Below are 21186 nucleotides of genomic sequence, written 5' to 3'. Positions count from 1 at the left end.
ATGCAGGAAGGGTTGCTTTGGAGAGTTGCAGGCAAACTGTGGCAAGGAAAAGGGACTTTCTCAGACCCTTTTAGCTAGCCAGTTCTTAGGCTGGTGGTCTCAGCAGACTCGCTCACTTCATACCTGCTTGCCTGCTCCTGGCTCCCTCGTTCTCACTCACTCCTCCTGCCCAGACCCCCTCCAGGTTTCTCAGCACGCAGAGGAGGCAACATGGACGTAACCGCCAATCCTAGGCATGTCTACTCAGAAGTAAGCCCCATAATAGTCAATGGGGCTTACTCCCAGGTAAATGAGGATAGGGGTGCAGCCCTCATCTTGATTGGGAGCAAGAGACAGCAGGAGGTGCAAAGCAGCAGCGACCAGCCCCTTTGCTGGCTGCCTGCTCCTTTTTCTTCTGCTGCTGCATGAGGCTCAAAGCAGCCGCTTCCCCCACGTGCACAGCTGCTGTCTGTCTGCTCTGGTCTCGCGGCACACCTGAGGCAGCCTCACGGCACACTAGTGTGCCGCAGCACAGCGGTTGAAAACTGCTGCTCTGGTTAATCCACCTTGAGGTGACCCCCCATGACTATCCCACCACCACCACAGGATGCAGTGCACAGCCTGTTGGCATGGCTGCATTTCTGCTGAAACATTGGTTAGGATTGGGCTGTGAGACACTGAAATAATTTAAATGATTCACTTTGAGACAAGGACGGTTATCTGTTAAAATTGTTTAGCAACCCTTACACTTAAGTTATGCTACTCACAAGACACATCACTGTTCCAGCAACAGCATGAGCACTTATTCAGAAGCAGGATTCCCATATTAGTATTGCTCCAGGAATGCCAACAGGCCACACCAATTCCACAAAAAATAACTTTAGCCTTGCACATGAGGCTACAAGCCTGTGTTCCAGGAAGGTCTCTGTTTTGACTGGAAAACTAAAAAAAGTCCCTCGGGCATCCAGTAGTTGCCTGACAGGCCTACTCCAGGCCTACTTGAGTGCCAAATAAACAAAGGGAGGGGGACAGGTCAAAAATCAAATTGCTCTCTGCTTATGAAGTTCTCCTGCCATTTCTGACCTATTTAAAAGCCAAGCTCCAAGTACATGTTCCAATTACTGTGATTACTATCAGGAATGGGGGGGGGGGTAGATGGGTTTGCTCTTAAAATAAGTCATAAAATTGGAAATTTTTCAGAAAGCAAATATGGCATAGGCACGTGCACTGAACCAACAAAGCCCATCGTCTAATTCATTCACTGTCTTGTTATATAGAAGAATCAAAAGGAAGTTACGGTAATTATAGGATGTGTTAGTTCACATAGGTAGATTCTTCCCAGTCTGCCTATAAAAACACCAATAACGTATACCAATAAGGTATTAAAAACACCACATGGTGTTTTCTCACCTTATTGGAGAGGTGTGTCCTTTCCTAAGACTCCCATAGGAACTTGATTTGTCCAAGATTAATATATTTCAGTGGACAGGAAGCAGACCATATCAAGATCTAAATCACACAATGGGCTCAGGCACCTTTTTCCTCTTTCTCTCTACTCATCTACAAATTGGGAGTAATAGAGGTCTAGCTTGCAAGAGCCCATTGTGAGAACAAGGTGGCAAATTAGTTTGCCCAAGTGCTGATTTTTGTTGAGAAAATTGCCTGGGGGGCGGCGGTTCATGACAACTTCTTATTTTCCATTCCTGTGTATTTTTTGTGCCTGATTATAGCAATTGTTACTGACATGCTGTTACTTGGGTAGTTTAACACAAAGCATCTAATGTGCTTATTCAGTGCATGACCCTAGTCCAGAGATTCTCAGACTGAGGCATCGTGATGCCCCAACCTAAGGACCTCTGCTTTCACCCCTTTAAGGGGTGGGGAAGGGGAATGCAGCAACACGATCCTCAGGATCATGCAGCTGACAGGGGGCCAGGGGCTTTCTTTTACTTAAAAGACTCTGCAGAAGCCTGCCAAGGGTGCAGAACTGTGAAACCAGAAGTGGGCCTCAATATTTATTTTTACATTCTCCACGCCTTGGGGAATCCTTGCAGAGGTTTCCACAGGGCTCCCTGCACCCCTGGCAGGCTGCTGCAGAGTCTTGTAAGTAAAAGAAAGTCCCTTCCCCCCCAATAGCGGCGCAATCCTGGGGACTGTGTCACTGCATTCTCCCCTCTCCTGCCAAGACTTACCTTGGGAGTTCTACTCCTGAGGAGATTGAGAACCACTGCCCTAGCCAATTATGGATCATGTAGTGAATATAACATAATGGCACCATATAACCAATCACATCTGGTGATGAGAGCAAGCACACTTCCCCACCATATTGGCCTCAGTTGAGAGGAAAAGACGGCGAGGAGAAGAAATTCACTCCATGCATGGCTCAATCACTGAGGCTCACCTCCCCTCCCCAGCTGTGATATACAGACAGTTTCATTGTCTGTAAGTGCTGCGTAGCAAGCACTTCAGCCTGATCTATCCCTAAGTAATGTGGACATCCCTATCCAAAACGGCACCCTACAGAACAGAACATGGTGTGGTTGGACAGCTTTCACATTGATTTGCCTTCAAAAGGACGATTATTTGAATGGCACCACCCACATTCAACTAGTCAACTGCACACAACTAGAATGAAGCCAGAAGGATTAGCCTTCTTGGGCAACTGGAATGTGTTCCTTCTTTTCTCTGACACCTGACCTCTTGTGAACAGTCATTTGCATCACTTTGTAAAGGGGTGCAAAAATATCAACAAACCAACAGAAAAAGCCTTTGTGGACAATGAAAATATACCCTGCTTGATTTTCCAAACAACTGGCAAATGACTCCATTAATAAATGTTCCTGCAGGTTTAACTGCTTTCTTACATAGTTCAATTTTTATTCAGATGTGAAAGATCCAGGGCCGGCCATAGGAGCTGCAGGGCCCAATTGAAAATGCTTTTGCGGCTAAAAGACAAGAAGGAAAGTTTTATCATATGTGGTGGACCTGTACAAAAGTGAAAGAATATTGGACTTTGATACATCAGAAAATGTAGTTGCTTGAAGGTAAATTTACAAATGAAACCAGAAGCTTTTTTGTTGGGAATATTAGATGATTCGATTCAGAAAAACTATGAAATTACGTTTTTATATAAGACAACTGCGGCAAAAATATTGTATGCTAAATACTGGAAAATTTCAGAAATACCTATATTGGAAGAGTGGTGCTTAAAAGTATTGGATTTGGCAGAAATGGACAAACTTACAATTCTTCTTAAAGACAAGTCAGTAAAATCTTTTATGGACAACTGGAAACCATTCAAGGAGTTCCTGTGCACTAAGGAGAAAATGGTCAAATCTATGGATGTGATGAGTAGCTAGGAGTTAATTTTAATGTTTTTTTTATTTTTCTATTTGTGTGGAAAATGTACTCTATAATAAGTGTAGACTGTTTAAAGATTTGATAGTTAATTTTTTGTATGGTTTTGTAGTAGAACAAAGAAATGTCGCTCGAGATCTACGCACTTGTCATATAATTTACAACGTCCTTTTAATTTGTGTGTGTGTGTGTGTGTGTGTGTGTGTGTGTGTGTGTGTCTTCCTCTGGAGTGAGACGAAGAAAAAAAATCTGTTACTTCTGTGCAGGTGGATAAGACTCCTGTACCTTTAGTAGTTGTGCAGAATAGGCACCTGGGAGATCAGCCAGAGGGAGAGGGAGCATTGCTCTCCAACTCTTGCCTGTCACCATCCCGTCTGCAGCAGCCTGCTCCAGAGTGAGAGAAGTAGAGGATGTTCCTGGGAGACGTTAGGACAAGGAAAGAGCGAGGTGTGCAGGCAGCTACCTGCATGGTGCCAATTTCAGGCCTATTGGAAGCAGCGGTGCATGGGAGCTGCTTCCGAAGTGACCCAATATCAGGTCAATTGGAAGCAGCGGTGGGTGGGAAGGACAGTGCGGGGCGCCCACCATGCACGGGGACCAATTGGGCAAAATCACCCCAGTTGCCTAAAAGCCGGCCCTGGAAAGATCAGTCTGGTTTATGTTATTAACTACTGAGTTCCACTCATTTTCAGCTGCAAACACTATGCTGAATTTGCTTGAGAGGTGAAGTTGTAATATAAAAGTAAAACTTTAACCAAACCCCCAAACAGTGTTTACTTCTGGCATGTTTGGTGGACTAACACCTTCTGAGCACTCCTTTCAGCTAATTAAACAGATACCTTGTAGGGTGCCAGAAATTGGACTGCTGAATCAGACTTCTGTATTGCAGTCCTGGTTTCTACCTGCTAAAAATGCTACTCTAGATAACAGACATATTTTGCCCCTATCATGTTGCACTGGAAAGCTATTTACGGAAGTGTACTTGGCAGGGTGGAGTCTCTCATCTTGCATGCCTGAAAATAATGTGCTGTACTTTCTGGAAATGCACATGCTAGGCTTCTGTGCAAGTAGAGAGGTCAGAGTAGCCCCAGCAAAGATATCTGTGGTGAAAATATTGTGACAGAAAATATTGACCTGTTTTTTTCTCCTTTTCAAGAAAAGCAACTAATTAATCTGCAAGCAGAAGTAGGATAACCATCCTCACAATCTTTTTTTAAAATGCAGTGGTCCATTCATCTCATACCTAATAGTACTTGGGAAAAGAAATGCAAAAATTATAATATAATAATTCAATCTATGTTGAAAATAAAGATGCATAAACTTCATGAAGAAGTTTTATATATACACAATATCTCAGAAAAAGATGCATATACTGTACTATTAACTTATCTCAAGAGTTTATCCCATCTTGAAGATGCAGAAAAATAGTGTCAAAACTATAATAAACTCATTCATATGAAGACAAGACATACATGTAGCAAAACTCTGGAGTTAGTTGCCTCTGGCATAGTCACTGCAATTCTCACATTGAATTATTTTTTTTAAATATAACTTTAAGCAGTTAAGATCTGCAACTGTATCTTTATGGAGGAATGTAAGTAAAAGCAGTTGGTAACTGAGGAACAAATAATAATTTTCCCTGTGCCCTGCATACACAATGTGTGCAGAAATAACATATGTTGAATGCAAGGCAAATTCCCATGTAAGGCAAGCCATCAGCAGATTCCTACCCCTTCAAGCAAGAATAGGATCAAATCAACCCTCTCTGATAATTTTTTCTTTTAGTTGACCTGACATCATTCTGTTTTGCATAAATTTTTTAAGAAAAACACCCACCTATAGTAGAAAGCACTCGCATGCGCACAGCGGTATCGCTTCACCACAAACCCCAGAGCCATGGCTACTTAATACCCCAGTGCACAAGAAAGACCATTCTCAGGAAGCAGGGAGAGAATCCTCCGACGATCTACAGCTGTCTGATGATGCCATAAAATGACTTTTACTAAATCAGGAGGATTCCCACATGGCAGTAAATCCCAGGAAGGCAAAATCCTCCCAGCTGTCCATAGAGCTTAAGCTGCAACCTCTGACAGTGTATGCAACATGCCTCAGCCATCATTCACTCCCCCCTCCCCACAATAACCAAAACTAAAGGGAAGGATTATAGGGTCACAGTAGAAAAGCCTTCAATCCCTGCTCCAAAACTGGCAAAATAAAACTGCTTCCCCTCCTCAATAAATTTGTCAAAGCTTTCCTCAGTAGTTGGACAAATATTATTCATTTTTAATCCTTAGAAGAGTTCTCATATTTTGACACACTAACACCACATACAACAAGGTGCAGATGTGGAGGCTGGAATGATAAAAAGCAGGACAAGCAGCAGCAGGGGACAAGCAGCAGCAGGGGAAAAATAATCACCACACATCTGAGGGCCAAACTAGATGTAATATTCATTGTGTCACTGGTCATTGCATGCTAATGTTTAAACTGCAGATGACGACTGAGGTGTGTGGGTGATCATGGAGGAGGCATTTAATCCTTTTCCCTCATGCCACTGTCCTGACAAAAATGGTCCGTCACCTCGCCTCCTGAAACAAACAAATACTGTGCAGAAGCTGGGTTTGTGTATGAAAGTCCATTTTCATTTGGACTGCAGTACGGTGGTTAGAAGTTGAAAAAACCAATTTCCCCTCACTGTGGTCTTCCCACCCCGACTACTATTCATAGTTTTTCAAAAATGAACACACAATACCCATTGACATGATGAATACTGTGGCTGATACTGTGGCCCCCAAAGTAATTTTTCACTGAGCAGAAGACCATTCAAAATATGCTCAAGGCACAAGCTGGAGCAAGTCAGGGAGCATGAGGCTTAACAGTGTATTGGGGAGGATAATTTGCATAAGATTCTGTTAAGAGGGTCTTGGAATAGCAGGGGGATTTCTAAGACACTGGAAACCACATAGGAAAATGTTTGCCAAACACAAATAGCTGGGAACAGCTGTTCACTGCAAGTGAAAAAACAAAAACAAAGCTTTGCTGCTTCAATGAGCACACACTTCTCATTCTGGAGCTTATGTCAAAAATAATTATGCTTATTTGGACAGTACTTCTGCTGATCATGAGGTTCCCTTAGACCACAGCACTGATAGCCAACCTGTGGCACAGGTACTGCAGACAGCTGGCACAGCAGGAGCTTGGGGGGCTCCTAGAGAGGAGTCAGGTCCACAGACCAACCTATGGCATAGAGCAGCCATTTTCAACCACTGTGCTGTGGCACAGTGGTGTGCGGCGAATGGTTTGCAAGTGTGCTACTGAGTTTCGGGAGGGTCATTTCTTACTACGGCCATTGGAGGATGTGAGCCTCCCACCAAGAACATGGTGTACCTTCTCAATTGTCATAAAACTGATGGTGTGCCTTGAAAATTTTAGTACCTTGCCAGTGTGCCGTGAGACGGAAAAGGTTGAAAATCACTGGCATAGAGTCAGAAGTCTGCCTGCATGTTTGTCTCCCTCTCCCATGTTGCTGCCTAATCTCTAGAGCAGGGGTGCCCAAACCTTTCGGCAAGAGGGCCACATCATCTCTCTGACACAGTGTTGGGGGCTGGGGGAAAAATTAATTTACTTTTTAAATTTGAATAAATTTACATAATTGACAGAAATGAATATATTAGAGTTGAAACTTATATGAATGAATGAAGGTCTCACAGTAGCTCAAGGTCTAAAAAAATCTTGCGCAAAGCAAGGCCGGCCTTTCTTTTGCTGCCACTGCAGCTTCACAAACATGCTGCTTCACAGACATGAAACAGCAAGCAGCGGAGGGAACCCCTCAGCCTGCAGCTCATGTGAGAGGTCAAACAGTCAACCCTCATGCTGAGAATAGTCACTTCCAGCCAGTACAGGCTCCAGCAAGTCTCCAGAGGCTCACTTGAGACTGGGGGCTCCCCATGGGCCAGATTGGGGGTCCTCAAAGGCCGCAGATGCCTTATGAGTAGAAGAAGCACCTTGTTAGATTAGACCAGTGGCTCCCAAACTCTCAGGGAGTTGTGGAGAAGGAGGACGGGGAGGTGATGTCACTCCTGCAATCACACTGCTGCCAGGGACAAAAGGTAGCAGCGTGATCTTCTTATCACTTGGGGGGAGGCTCCAATAGGTGTCAACATCCCCCAGGGACTGCTGAAGCATGCAGATGCAGTTGCTATTGCTCCCTTGTATTGTTGGCTTTCTTCTTCTGACTGGTAAACGGAGGACTTGGCTTTGACCCAGTTCACTGAACTTCAAGGTACACCCAATTTTCAAAAGCAGAGAGGTGAAGCGATCAGGTGACTATCCCAATCCAAATAATCAGGAAAGCCTAGTTAATGTCCACAGATTGGAAAAAGTAGAGTCAGAAGCCGCCCCCCCTTTCCACATGTGTTCTGGTACAATGTCAGGAGCACCTGATGTTTCATGGGGTTGGCCCATCTGGCCAGATACAGGTGCAAGGACCATGAACCTGGTATAACGAAAGTATGTAGAGAAGTTGTATTAGTGGTTACTTTTGTGTTCAGTTTACTTTTGGAGCTCCAGACCCTCCTTTGCCCAATCCTCCCCACAACCTCAAGTGCCTTATTTTTGTCTTTTTTACTTTACCCTGTCTTGTTTTTATTATTTTAATAATGTCCTTTATTTAACTGTTTCGCCTGCCTGCTGTCAGTTCACTGAGAGGGAGCTGGTTACCTTCCCTTCCCAGCCTGTCAGTCCTTCACCATTGTCCAGATTTTAAGGGGCCTCACAGGGATTTGGGGGTTCTCTATTCTTCTGGGCAGGGGGCTTACACTTAAGGGAGCCTCTCTCTGTTTAATTTTCTTGGGCCTTGGGTGGTAGCAGCAAAAAGGACTGTCAAAATCTAAACCCTCTTGCAGGGCAAGACAGACTGGAAGTGGGCAATAGTTACCAGTTGTCCAACTATCCTAAGTCCAATGATGGATCTCTGGAGCTTAAACGGCAGAGGATTTCAGTTCTCCTTTTATAATAATTATCAGGATAATGAAATCATATACAGTATATACAAGAAACCAAGTCATGTTGGGTGAACAGATCTTATAAATATGCCATAATTGATTTTTAAACACATATGCGGTTTTCATGAGCAGAAAATGTTGGCACACCTAACCCAAGTAGAACTGGATGACTGAATTACATTGTCTGCCCCTGGAGACTGATGGATCCAGATGGTTTCCTGAGGGCTCTGGGGGTTTTCTCAGCCTCCCAGGTTGGCGATTCATCTGATGCTCTGGCTGCCCTGTGGTATAGGTAGGCAGCTAGAGCATCAGGTCTGATCGCTCCTGAATGACCTCAGCTTTGCTGTTGAGTCAGGGTGGCTCCCTGGTTTACTTGGACCTATTTTGCCCCCTGTTTTGCCTGCTGCCATTGCCCCCCCTCCCCCTTTAGGAATGGGCCCAAAAGAAACTTTGTACCCCCTGACAAAATTCCTTTCAGAGGCCCTGAACATACAACATATAACAAATAATTGGAAATGTGCAATTCAATTCACAGTGGAGAGACAAACAACAAGGAATGATTGTGAGCAAGTGCAGCTGCACATAGTTTCAACCCGATTCACTCAGAAGTAGATTCATTGCTTTCCATGGATGTTATTCTTAGATGTTATTCCATGGATGTTATTCTTAGAAGGTGCACTGAACTGTAGCCTTGGACTTTTGTTTCAAATGGAAATGAGATTACATCCTGTTTTAAAAACTAGACCTCTGCCAACATTTGCAAAATGGAAAGAGGGTGCAGAACGGTTGGGTGTGCTCCTGCCAAAGAGAATGAGGCTTGCCTGATTTAAATTGAAGTCTCAGGAGGAATGAAAAGGTTAACTTTGGCTGCAGCTTGCCCTGGAGCCCATCACCATGGAGACTGATTACCCTCTCATTATCTCTGCTGCTGCAATGTGCCTGAACAGCCCTGACCCCCACTGACCTCGCAGATGAGGAGATGAACTACACTTGATTTAATGAAAGAAATTTATATACATTAGGTTCTATAATTTAACCCAGGAGGACATACAATGCTTCAAGTGCCCCTGGTTGATGCTCCTGTGGCTGCACTTGGATCTCCATCAGTTCTGCCCTTGATTCTGAGAGCTTCCCCTATTTAGATGACATCCTCTTGAGAGCCTCCTTTACCTCTCAGAGAAAGACACATCTCGATCTGATCTTACATATCCTTCCACCAACACGGCTTCCTGGTTAATCTGGAGAAGAGTCATCTTTCACCCCACTCAGATTCTAGAGTACTTGGGAGCAGTCATCAACACCGAGTGTCACACTACCTCTCTCAGGAACTCAAGGACAAGATTCTTTTCCTTGCCCGCTTGGACTTTCAGTCTTAACACTCCGATGTTCTGTCCCTAGGTTTCTGGGAATGTTTTCATCCTGCCAGGACACTGTCCCTTGGGCATGGTACAAGGTGAAGGCATCTTCAGGTACAGGTACAGCATCTGATCCCTTTCAATCTTACATTTTCCTGTGCTACAGCAAATTCATCAGCCTTACTCCATCTGTCTGAAGGGATCTCCTATGGTCCATTCATCCTTTCATGTGGGAGACCAGTTTCCCTACTCAGGTGGCAGTCCTTTTTACAGACACCAGCTTGCTCCAAGGCCAAGTAGCAGAGGGTCATTGGTCCCAGGCCAAAGTCAGGAACAGCATCAACTGGCTGGAGCTGAAGACAATCTTTCTGGCTCTACAGACCCTTGCGCTGGACCTGAAGGGCAAGGATCTCTTGATCTACATGGACAACATGACAGTGTGTGCCTAAATCAACTGGCAGGGAGGGATCAGGTCAATCTCTCTTCAGAAGCTAGTGTGTCAGATGTTTCTGTTGATCAAGAAGATGTTGTCAATTTGGGCTGAGCATGTTCCCAGGGTATCCAATGTAGCAGACAGGCTCAGTAGTCAGGACCTGGATCAGTCCAAGTGAATGTTCCATCCCGAGACCTTCAGCTTGATCATGAAACACTTCAGGAGGATGACTCTGGACCTCTTTGGCAGCCAGGAAGTTCATCAGCTTCCAAGATTTTATTCAAAAAAAAGATGTTGCGACATGGAAGGCCTGGAAGCGCTAAACATCACATGGCCCAAAGGTCTCCTCTTTGCCTCCCCCCCAATCAAGCTGTTGCAGAAGGTGGTCCTCAAGATTCATTAGGAGCTAGCCAAGGTCTTACTAGTGGCCCTATGCTGGCTGAGATGCCTGTGGTTCCCAGACCTTCCGAAGTTGTCTGTTGCAAGTCCGCTTAGTCTCCAGACCATGCTGGGCCTTCTCAGCCAAGGACCCATTCTAAATCCTCAGCTGCATCTTCTGCAGTCTCCTCCACCTAGGCTACTTCGAAGCTGTTCTAAAGACTCTCCTATCCAATAGACCAGGGGTCTCTAAACTTTTAGGCCAGAGGGCCACATCAAATATCTGGCATGGTGTCAAGGGCCAGAAAAATAAATAAATTTTAAATATAAAATTTCAATAAATATATTAGAAAACCTCAAAAAGCCTAAGGGCTTCAGACAGCCCAAAAACGTCACTTCTGGTTTTTCAGGAAAACCAAGGAGTGATGTTTTTAGGCCTTTAGAAGGCATTTCTAGGGGAGGCGCATAGCCTCTCCAGACCTTAGAACACCCTCCAGACACAACTGGAGCACAGGTCTGGGCACATTTGGTTGAGCAGGCCAGAGGCTTGCAGGGGACCAGAGGCTTGCCGTGGGCCAGATAGAGACTTGTCACAGGCCACATCTGGCCCCTGTGCCGGGGTTTGGAGACACGTGTGATAGACAGAAGTCTACCAACAGAGTCTATTCTACCACCTGGAGGGTTTTTTTCCTAATGGTGTCAGCAGAACAGTGTCCAGCCTACTAGACCCAGAGTAAAACACCTTCTGGAATTTTTGCAATCAGGGTTGGACAAGGGTCTCAGTACAGCCACTCTTAAGAGACAAGTTTCTTCCATTGCTTCAGTTCTGGGGTTTCCAAGGGGTAGCTCTTTGACCTCTCAACCCCATGTCAGGAAGTTTCTGAGGAGGATTTCCCTGCTTAATCCCCCTCCTGTTCCAAGGGCCCCTACCTGGGACCTACCACTGGTCTTAAAGGCCCTAGCCAGGCGTCCCTTTACACATGGCAACTTGTTCCCTGAGACTACTGTCTCTAAAGACCACCTTTCTAGTTGGCATCACCTCTGCTAGAAGGGTTTCTGAGATAGTGGCCTTTTCCATAGCCAAGGATCTCTGCTCTTTTCCATAACCAATGATCTCTCCTTTTTTCAGGAGGACAGGCTTATCCTGCGAAAAGACCCCACCTTCCTTTCTAAGATAAACTCTGCATTTCATCACTCAGAGGAGGTGGTCTTTCTGTCCTTTTGTCCCAATCCTTCTCATCACAGGGAGAGAGAGTGGCACAACCTGGATGTACGCATAGCAGTTAGTTTCTACCTTCCCATAATAATAATAATAATAATAATAATAATAATAATAATAATAAACTTTATTTCTATCCCGCCCTTCTCCCTAAAGGGACCCAGGGCATTCGGAGGCCTTGTTTGTATCCTACAAGCCTCCCAGCCAGGGTCACAAGGTCTCCCCCTCAACCATCTCCAGGCAGCTTTGCAACACCATTGTAGACACTTACAGGGCATGAGAAGTCTCTCCCCCACAGGGGATTGTAGCCCATTCCTTTAGGGGTGCTGCCACCTCCACAGCATTTCGTGCCGTCCCTTCTCTGGAGTCAGTGTGTAAGGCAGCAACCTGAAGCTCACCCCCACACTTTCATCAAACATTATGACACAAAATATCCTCAAAATATGCTCATCCATTAACTGTTATACCACAATAGCAGCCAGATTGTCTTTTTGGATCAGTGGCATAGCTAGGTCATTTGAAACCGGGGCCCATAAATTTTTGTCACCCTCGTATGACATTAATTAATTAATTTTTTACATTTTCATACCACCCTTCCTTTAAGGAGCTCAGGGTGGTGTGCATGGTTTCTCCCCTTATTTTGTCCTCCCCTTATTTTGTCCCCTGTGAGGTAGGTGAGACTGAGAGATAGTAATAGTCATGACATGAAATGAATAATAATAATGGTCTGAAAATAAATGCAGTATTTCCCCACAAGCAATGAATGAAATTCTGCATCAAGTGTTATATAACATGATGGTGTTATTTCTAAAAGCCATGATTTCCACAATTTTGGTCCCTAGGATGTCACCAGGACCCACTTTTTAGAATGACAATCTGTCCAGGACCCACTGGAAGTGATGTCATGTCTGGAAGTGACATCAACAAGCAAATTAAAATAAATAATTATAAATAAATAAATTAAAGAAAAATAAATAATAAAATAAGGGGAAGCCAACGTGTTCCACCAAGTGAATTTTATCTGTAGCCTGCCTGCAATAACCCCCCCCCCACACTCACACACAAAAATCAGTGAGATTTTCAGCCCTACCCAGTGCCCAGTTCACTTTAAGTTCTTATATTTAAACCACAACACTAGCAGGACCCACCTGGCTTTACAAGTCTAAAATAGAAAAAAATTCACCTACCTTACCAGCTGAAGCCTCTCTTTTATTCTTTTTAATGGGGGGGGGAGGCTGCCTTGTGGAGCATTTGTTGAGCTCCATGTTCATCCAATTGGGACTATTCTGGTAGCCTTGTATTCCTCTTTGCCTGACCTGACCAAGAGCCATGGCATGTTTGCTTACTGGTGAGTAAACGTGACTCTGTGGCTTAGTTTCGCTTTCCATAGGGCTCAATACATTGGTCAACTTGGAGAGGGAACTTTCTTCTTGGGTGTTTTTGGGGCTGCATTAATTGGATCAGAACCATTCTGGTGTTGGATTCCTCTTGGTCTGCCCTTTCCGATGGACTAAGGCACGCTGACCTTCTCGCGAGTAACCATATGATATGGCTCAGTTTCACTTTCTATAGAGCTCCATGCATTTTTTGTTTTCAGGTTTTTCAGCCATAACTTTTGATAGAAAGGAGATATTTCACTCCAGTTTTTTTTCCATTGCATTGCACTGGAAATTCCACATCCAATAATATATGGCATGATGGAGTTATTTCTAACCACTATGATTTTAGCTATTTTGACCTCTTGTGATGTCTGTTTATTTTTGGAAAATAATAAAAAAAAATAGAAAAAAATCTAGCAAGGAAGAAAGTTTTCCTTTTTTGATAAGTGTGCAGCAAGTAAAGATATGAGGCTACTTGACCATAAAATATAGGAATTCCAGACTTAATGGGGAACATGCTGTGTTTGCCATCCTATAAAGATCCTGCCTTTCAATGTCAAGAAATCTGCATTTGATGCACTGATATGCCTCTTGATATGGAAGTGAGCCTAAACATTCAAAAGACAGCCCGACTGAATTAATTTTCTTTTCCAAAATGGTAATGGCAAGGGGACTATTAGATTCACGTAACATCATATAGCGCAAGCTTTGAGGGCCATAGTTGTAATATATGCGCAGCCAATATTTGATGGCCATCAGCCAGGCCCTGGTTTCTAACAAAGATTGGCCCATTTCTAGACATAGGGCTGCATAAGCTACACAATTTGGAAGACCCAAGATTTTTTGCAGAAATTTACCTTAGACAGACTCCAGGGCTTTGTTTAACACCCCAATCCAAAGGGGAATTCCATAAAATAATTGGGAATCACCTTGGCATTAAAGGTTTTCGAGGCTGCTGGTATGTAATGGTTCCCTCTTGCACAGAAAAAGTGAGCGATAGACTGAAAGGTAATGTTAGCTACATTAATTGCCATTTTTCTGTGAATAGCCCAGGAGAGATTATAATGTAAATTTAGACCAAGGTATTTAAACTGGTTAATTTGTTCTAATTTGTGTCCATTTAGTTGCCAATTATACAACTTCCACGTTCTAGAGAATACAAGTAATTTAGACTTGTCAAAATTCAGCTGAAACTCTTTTTCTGTCAAGTACTTCAAACACTTTTTCAAAAGGTGTTTTAAACCCAAATGGGTCCGAGACATTATTATGGCATCATCCACATATAGGAGGATCGGTACCTGAGTGGATCCTAATCTGGGACAGTGTCCATCCACCTCAGACAGAGAGGGAGCCAAATCATTAATAGAGTAAATAGGGTGGGGGCCAAAACACACCCTTGTTTGACTCCCTTGTTTGACACAATTTTCCTTGTAAGGTGCCTTGCAGAAGCAAGATGTGAAGGCCCGGAAAAAAACCAGAAAAATTCAGGAAAAAGGGTTTTTTCCTGAAGACTTTTTTTGGGTTTTTTTCCAAAAAATTGGAAAAATTGAAAAAAGAAAAAAAAAGGCAAAAAATTGATTACGGAATGTTTTATTTTAACATGATGAATAAAATATTTTAAGACAAGCTGTTCAAATATTTTCCAAATCATTTCTAAAAAATATGTATGGTATCAGATTATTCTAATTTCTGTGCACTGAGGACAAGCAAGTCCTAGGTTACAAACCAAACTCTCCAATGCAAGAACAAGATGCATTTCTTCTTTTAGGAGGTGCTGCTATTGTTACAAGAAAAGAAAAAGGTTTCGGTTCTGTTTTTGCATGTGGGTGGGTATGTTTGGTTCTGTTCTGCCCTCTTCACTAGGCTTCAAAGCATTGGAAGAAAATACAGAGCCATGCCTGGGTAGAAAGCCTTCAGGTACTCCCTGATTTAGACAGTGACCATCTACCCCTTTTACTGAGGTTGGCTTTGCCATCCCAATCAGTTCACTTCCAAGATCTGTCCATAACATCTATTACGCCCTCAACATGTGATGGATGTCGTGTTAAGTGAACCTCCTGGCTTGATCAAAAGGCAAAGGCTTTTCTGGAGGATGAGAGTACTAATCTGGTTCTTAACTTCCCCCACCCACAACCATAGATTAGTGTCTTTTTGCAAACTAGCCATTAAATTGTTTTTCTTTCCTACTCCCCTCAGGAAAATGGTGAGAGCAACATGTAACATATGGAAGTATTTTCACATTACAAGTTCTTCTGAGAAGAAAATGTGATTTGCAAATATTGTCACATGAAATATGCATTTCCAAATGCTACCAGGATGACAAAACACATTCTTGTATATAACAAGTGTGCTGTAGATATGAAAAAATCCTTCATGGATCTAAGTGAAGAAGACCACAATGATGAATATGCACATGGTTTTTCTCAATGTCTCATTCAAGAAGTCCTCTTTCTACCCCATCTGTAACATCAGCAGCAACACAAAATGTTGTCCCATCAGCAGCATCTTCAAGTAAACATATACTGAAGACAGCTGCATCCAAAAATTATACAATAACTTCAGTTGTAGACAAGATGACACCTGAAGATTCAGGAAAAATGGATCACGCTCTTGCAAGAGCAATATATTCTTCTGAAACACCATTTTCAATAATTTTCAGTGTGAAAATACACAATGGCAGGAAGCTTTGAAATTACTATCATACCATTTGCCCAGCAGACATTCTTTGAGCAAGCCTCTTTTGGAGTTGGAATATGAATGTGTAATGGAATCTGTGCAAGGAAAAATTAAGGAAGCACTGTGTCTTGCACTACTTACAGATGGATGGACAAATGTGAGAGTGGAAGGAATTATAAATTTTGCTATAACAACTCAACCCGTTTTTTACAAAAGCATTGAAACAGAAGAGAACAGACATACTGCAGAGTATATTAGCTGTAAAACATGTGAAGTCCTACAGAAAATTGGGAGTGGTAAAGTATTTGCTTTGCTGACTGACAATGCCAGAAATATGAAAGCAGCATGGGAGATCATAATGGAGAAGTATCCACATATTACTGCAATAGGATGTGCATTGCATGGGCTAAACTTGCTTCTGAATGATATTATGAAACTGGACACCCTTCAAATGATCTATAGATGAGAAAAAGAAGTTATAAAACATGTAAAAGGTACTCATATTGTATCTGCAGTTTTCAAGAAGAAGCAAGTAGAAAAAAAAATGCAAAGAATAAAATAGTGACACTGAAGCTCTATAGTAAAACTCGGTGGGCTGGAGCGGTGATCTCCTTTGAAAGTTTACTAAAAAAAAAGAAAAGAAGCCCTTCAAGAAACAGTAATAGTTGAAGATCTTCAAGTACCCAGGAGTGTAAGAAACACTATTCTTTATCAGGATTTCTTCTGGGTTCAGCTGCAAAATTCTCTGAAGATTCTAAAGCCAATTGCTGTAGCAATCACTGCATCTGAATCAGAAAGGGCACTTTTGTCAGAAATTCCTTATCTAATGACCAAGATAAAACAACTGTTTTTGAAAATCTCAGTATATCTCCACTTACAACTATAGAAGAAAGTAAAGTGAAAGATTTTATTTTAAAAAGGGAAGAATTTTGTTGCCATCCAATTCATGCTGCTGCAAATCTGCTGGATCCAAGATTCAAAGGTGGAAATAGAAGTGATGACAGCACTGTTACTGCATTTGACTGAATTACAAAACAAGCATCACATTTAGGACTTGATGTTGGGTAGGTACTTTCAAATGTTGCAGAATATAGAACATCTTCAGGGATTTGGTCCAGGAATGCAATCTGGGATTCTGCCAAATATATTCCTCCTGCAACATGATGGCAAGGTCTTTGCACAACTCAGCCTCTGACTTCTCTTGCTTCTCGCCTTCTTCAGATTCCTCCATCTTCTGCAGCATGTGAAAGAATCTGGTCTATGTTTGGAAACACTCACACTAAATCAAGAAATAAACTGACATGTGAAAGGGTAGAGAAGCTGGTTTCAATCTGGGCCAACCTTCTGTTTTTAGAAGTCCATAATAACTGTGATAATAACAGACACAACAGAGTAGCTGCAGAAGCAGAGACTGAAACAGATACTGATAATTACAGCACAGAAAATGATTCTGATTAAATTTCATGCCAATTCATTGAAACTTAGCCCCAACTCCCTTCTATACACTTCCCCCCTCTTCAATTCCTTTTATGACAATGGGTTTTTTATTTTTATTTAATACTGTGGAGAGGAAATATGAATAATTGTTACTTCTGGATTTTTAAAAATTGTTTTGTGAAGGTTTTCTTGTCTGTTCCACATAAACTAGTAAACAGTTCAGGAGATTGTTGCTCCATTTGTTTAAATATTATTTAAAAAGTAAATTCTGTTTGGATACACTATATTTTTAATATGCTAGTTGTGATAATTTTATGCCAAGTCAAATTGTCCATAGTCATATTTTATGTTCCTAAAGTAACAGAATGACTTTCAATCAGGAAAAGAAAAAAAAGTGCTAATGTAGCATTTTTTCAATTTTTCCAAAAATTTCCGTTTTCTTTTCCATTTTCTTAGAAAAAAAACGGGTTCTTTTCCAAGCTTTCCGAAAATTTTACATCTCTACGCAGAGGCACACTTTATTTGGCATGTGGTGTTTTGATGGAGTCTCCTTATAAGGAATAGTAGTATCTTGTTGATTTGTAGCTTTTCTCATTTATTCCAAAGTATCTCCCTATCTATAGAATCAAAGGCTGCTTTTAAGTCTAGAAAGATTGTGTAAAACCTAGATCTTGTCTTTCTAACACATTTCTCAAAAAAGTGTGAAAGGATGGTACAATGGTCCAGGGTAGATTTACCCTGTTGAAATCCCACCTGCTCCGGGCCCAGAATCTTCTGGTCAGATATCCAAAAGATAAGCTTGGCACATAAGTATTTAGCATACAATTTCCCTATAGTCAAGAACAAGTTGACCAGTCTATAATTTGAAGCCGTCACCGTTTTTGAAAATTGGAACCACGATTGCATTTGTCCATGACTCTGGCATAACACACAGGTATATACTGAGAGAAATCTGATATCGGGTGTAGAATTTGAATTCCTCTCAATTTTCCACAATAGTTTTATAGAATCTTATTGCATTACAATTGCAGGCAAGCACCACTTAACAATTGTTCACTTAACAATGGACCACATATATGACATATATGTGGTCAAAGCACAAAAAGATGCTCTTAATGAAGCAATCGTGTCACCCATAGCCTGCAGCAGAATGTCTGTTTACACAACAGAAAGGCTCTTAATGCAAAGAGGCAATCTATCTCTGGTAGCCTGTGCAGCCAGCTAGTATCTGGCAGGGAGTACACAACAAAGGCAATAGATTGCATTGAATGTGACTTAGTGACCTAATCGTATAACAAAGGGGATTGGAGAACGTATCCTTGTCGTTAAGTGGACACACCAAGACACAAAACTGCCATGGGCCAAAGACTCTGACAAGCACATATTTAACAGTCCCTTACTGAAGCCAATTGAACTTCCAAGTGCATCACATTGGCTAATTATGTCAATTATTTTTTAAAGAAAGAGACAAAAATATGAACAATACCAAAGCCATTTCAAACAAAGGGCCTACCATTATTATTAACAGTATCTATATACGCTTTTCAATAAAAATTCACAATGGCTGTGGCGGGGGAGGACAGGCAGGGAGTGGAGCTAGGAACTAGCGGTTATGCCAGGTCCTAGCCCCGTTGCCAGGCAGCCTGGGCCAGCCCCAGGCTACTCTGATTTGTACCACCGATTTAGGTGGAATGAATCCGAGTAGCCCCATTGGACTGCTGCAGCATTACCTGGGTAAGGGGAATTTTTTGTCCTTGCCCCAGGCTGGTCAGAAGTCAGCCCCACACTTGTGCTGGATAGAGCACAGGTTCGCCAGCCTACCTGTTCCAACACAGGTTAGGATTGTGCTGTAGCATTTCTAAAAGACATGTTGGGTGGATAACTATTTGTGTAAAATTTTTCTTATTGCTTTTTAAGTGGAATTCAGTAACTTGATTCCTCTAGCAAGGCCACATTACAAAGAAAAAGCCCTAACATTCCTCTTTTCTGTCATCCTAATGAACAGTTGAATCAAGCATCAAAATCAGCCTGAACATGCAACATTATTTTTAAAAAGTTACTTTGGAGAGTGAAGCTTAATGAACTTAAGCTTCCCAAAGAAGCTTCCCAGAAAAGTTCCACAAGCATCTTAATAGGTTTTTACTTCTTTTTTTAATGAAAATGCAAACTACCTTTGTGATGCCATTTGTAATCTGTATGATTAAACTCAGGTGTTCATGTGTATTAATTAATTAATTTAATTAACAGTATTTATATACCGCTTTTCAACTGAACGTTCACAAAGCGGTTTACAGAGAAAAATCAAATAACTAAATGGCTCCCTGTCCCAAAAGGGCTCACAATCTAAAAAGATGCCAAGGAATACCAGCAGACAGCCACTAGAACAGACAGTGCTGGGGTGAGGTGAGACAGTGCTGGGGTGAGGTGAGAGTCTGTGTAGAGAGTCCGAGGGCCTAAATGGGAGGAAAGGGTAGAAGACGGTCTCTGCTGACTAGAGACCATTAGCGTGGAGTTACAGAGATGGCAGGAAGCCCTCCCATTGCATCTGAACCACCATGGGGAGAGGAAAGAATGGGCTTTCCATTTGTTTCCAAAGCAACCACTGTGAGAAAGAATGGACTCAGAGGAAGATATCTTGAAGTCTAGTGATCAATTTGCTGTTGGAGAAAGGAATAAGAGAGTCATTTGCCCTCTACCCAGCTCCTTACAGGTGGCCACTTATCTGCTTATTTATAAACATACACACTGAATTTGGGGGAAGCAGACAGGTGCACATACAGACAGTGCTAGCATGCAAAACAGCATCAGTTCCTAAAGAAACAGAGGGTGTCCCTCACTTTCAAGCCTACCTGTAAAACCAGAACTGTCTCTCTCCCCTGCTAGCTGGTTCAAAAAGATATTTATCAAACACACTTGCTCTTTGTTCCTCATTAAGTTAAAACCAATTCAGTAGTTAACTTTCTTATCTATCTTGTTGACTGTGAGCGAAACCATAGCAATCACTCTTAATAGTCCAATTATAAGCCCCACTCTAACAGGTGTTCACCTGTAGTTGTGACAGTATGAGTGATCATATAGTGATTAACTAAGCAATGCAATCCACTTTGAGAGTCACAACCAGTGGACAGGATCTCCATAAATCACAGAATTAACAAGACAGCTAGATGTTTGTAAAGCTTTTCTGTCACCATGATTTTACTTTGCAGCTCTTTAAACAAAAAAGATAGTTCTATTGATTGAGGCAGCACAGCATGACCATGCCAAATAGTGAAACTGGCTCTGATTAGAAGGCGAAAATAGTAGACAACAACACTGTAAATCATAGTATCATAAAGTTGGAAGCGGCCTAATAGGTCAAATAGTCCAACCCCCTGCCTATAGCAGGAAATCCTCCTAGAGCATCTCCAACAGGTGCTTGTTGAGACTGTGCTTGTCAAGCCCACCACCTCCCTCAGCAATCTGTTCCACTGCTGAACCACCCTTGCCGTCAGGAATTTTTTCCTGATGTCCAATTGAAATTTCTTCTTTTGCAGTTTGTACCCATTGGCTCTAGTTCTACTTTCAGAGGCAGTTGAGAACAATTTGTTGCTTCTTTCAGCCTTCTTTTCTCCAGGCTGAACATACCAAGTTACCTCAACCTTTCTTCGTAGGGCTTGTCCTCCAGCTCTCTATCATCCTCATCCCTCTCCTCTGAACCTGCTCCAGTTTGGCTGCATCTTTCTTAAAGTGAAAACTCAAGCAGTTTGCCAAGATGTGGCTCTAGTAATACTTTAATCCAGAATGGTCCCAGGGGACTGCTTAGCAGCTGGTCCTCAGGCCTGTAAACTCTTTTCCCCACACTCTCTGCCTTGGGATGAGGTGAATGACTCAACTGGGAGATCTTGTAGTCATCTGAACAATTCTCCTTTGATCTCAGAAGATAAAAACCTCCTTAAATAGCTTTAAACTACCCAGGATACAGGAGATCCCA

At 42.3% G+C, this 21186-nt stretch overlaps 1 protein-coding gene across 6 annotated transcripts in view; it reads right to left on the bottom strand.

Annotated features, from left to right (window-relative positions):
- RASAL2 (RAS protein activator like 2) overlaps positions 1-21186 on the bottom strand; it is a 336215-nt gene that overhangs the window by 80211 nt on the left and 234818 nt on the right. The gene's annotated exons all lie outside the window — the stretch shown is intronic.

The sequence above is a fragment of the Tiliqua scincoides genome, chromosome 4 (assembly GCF_035046505.1).
Source record: "Tiliqua scincoides isolate rTilSci1 chromosome 4, rTilSci1.hap2, whole genome shotgun sequence".
NCBI classification, from domain to species: Eukaryota; Metazoa; Chordata; class Lepidosauria; order Squamata; family Scincidae; genus Tiliqua; species Tiliqua scincoides.
This window is presented reverse-complemented; position numbering and strand designations above follow the sequence as displayed.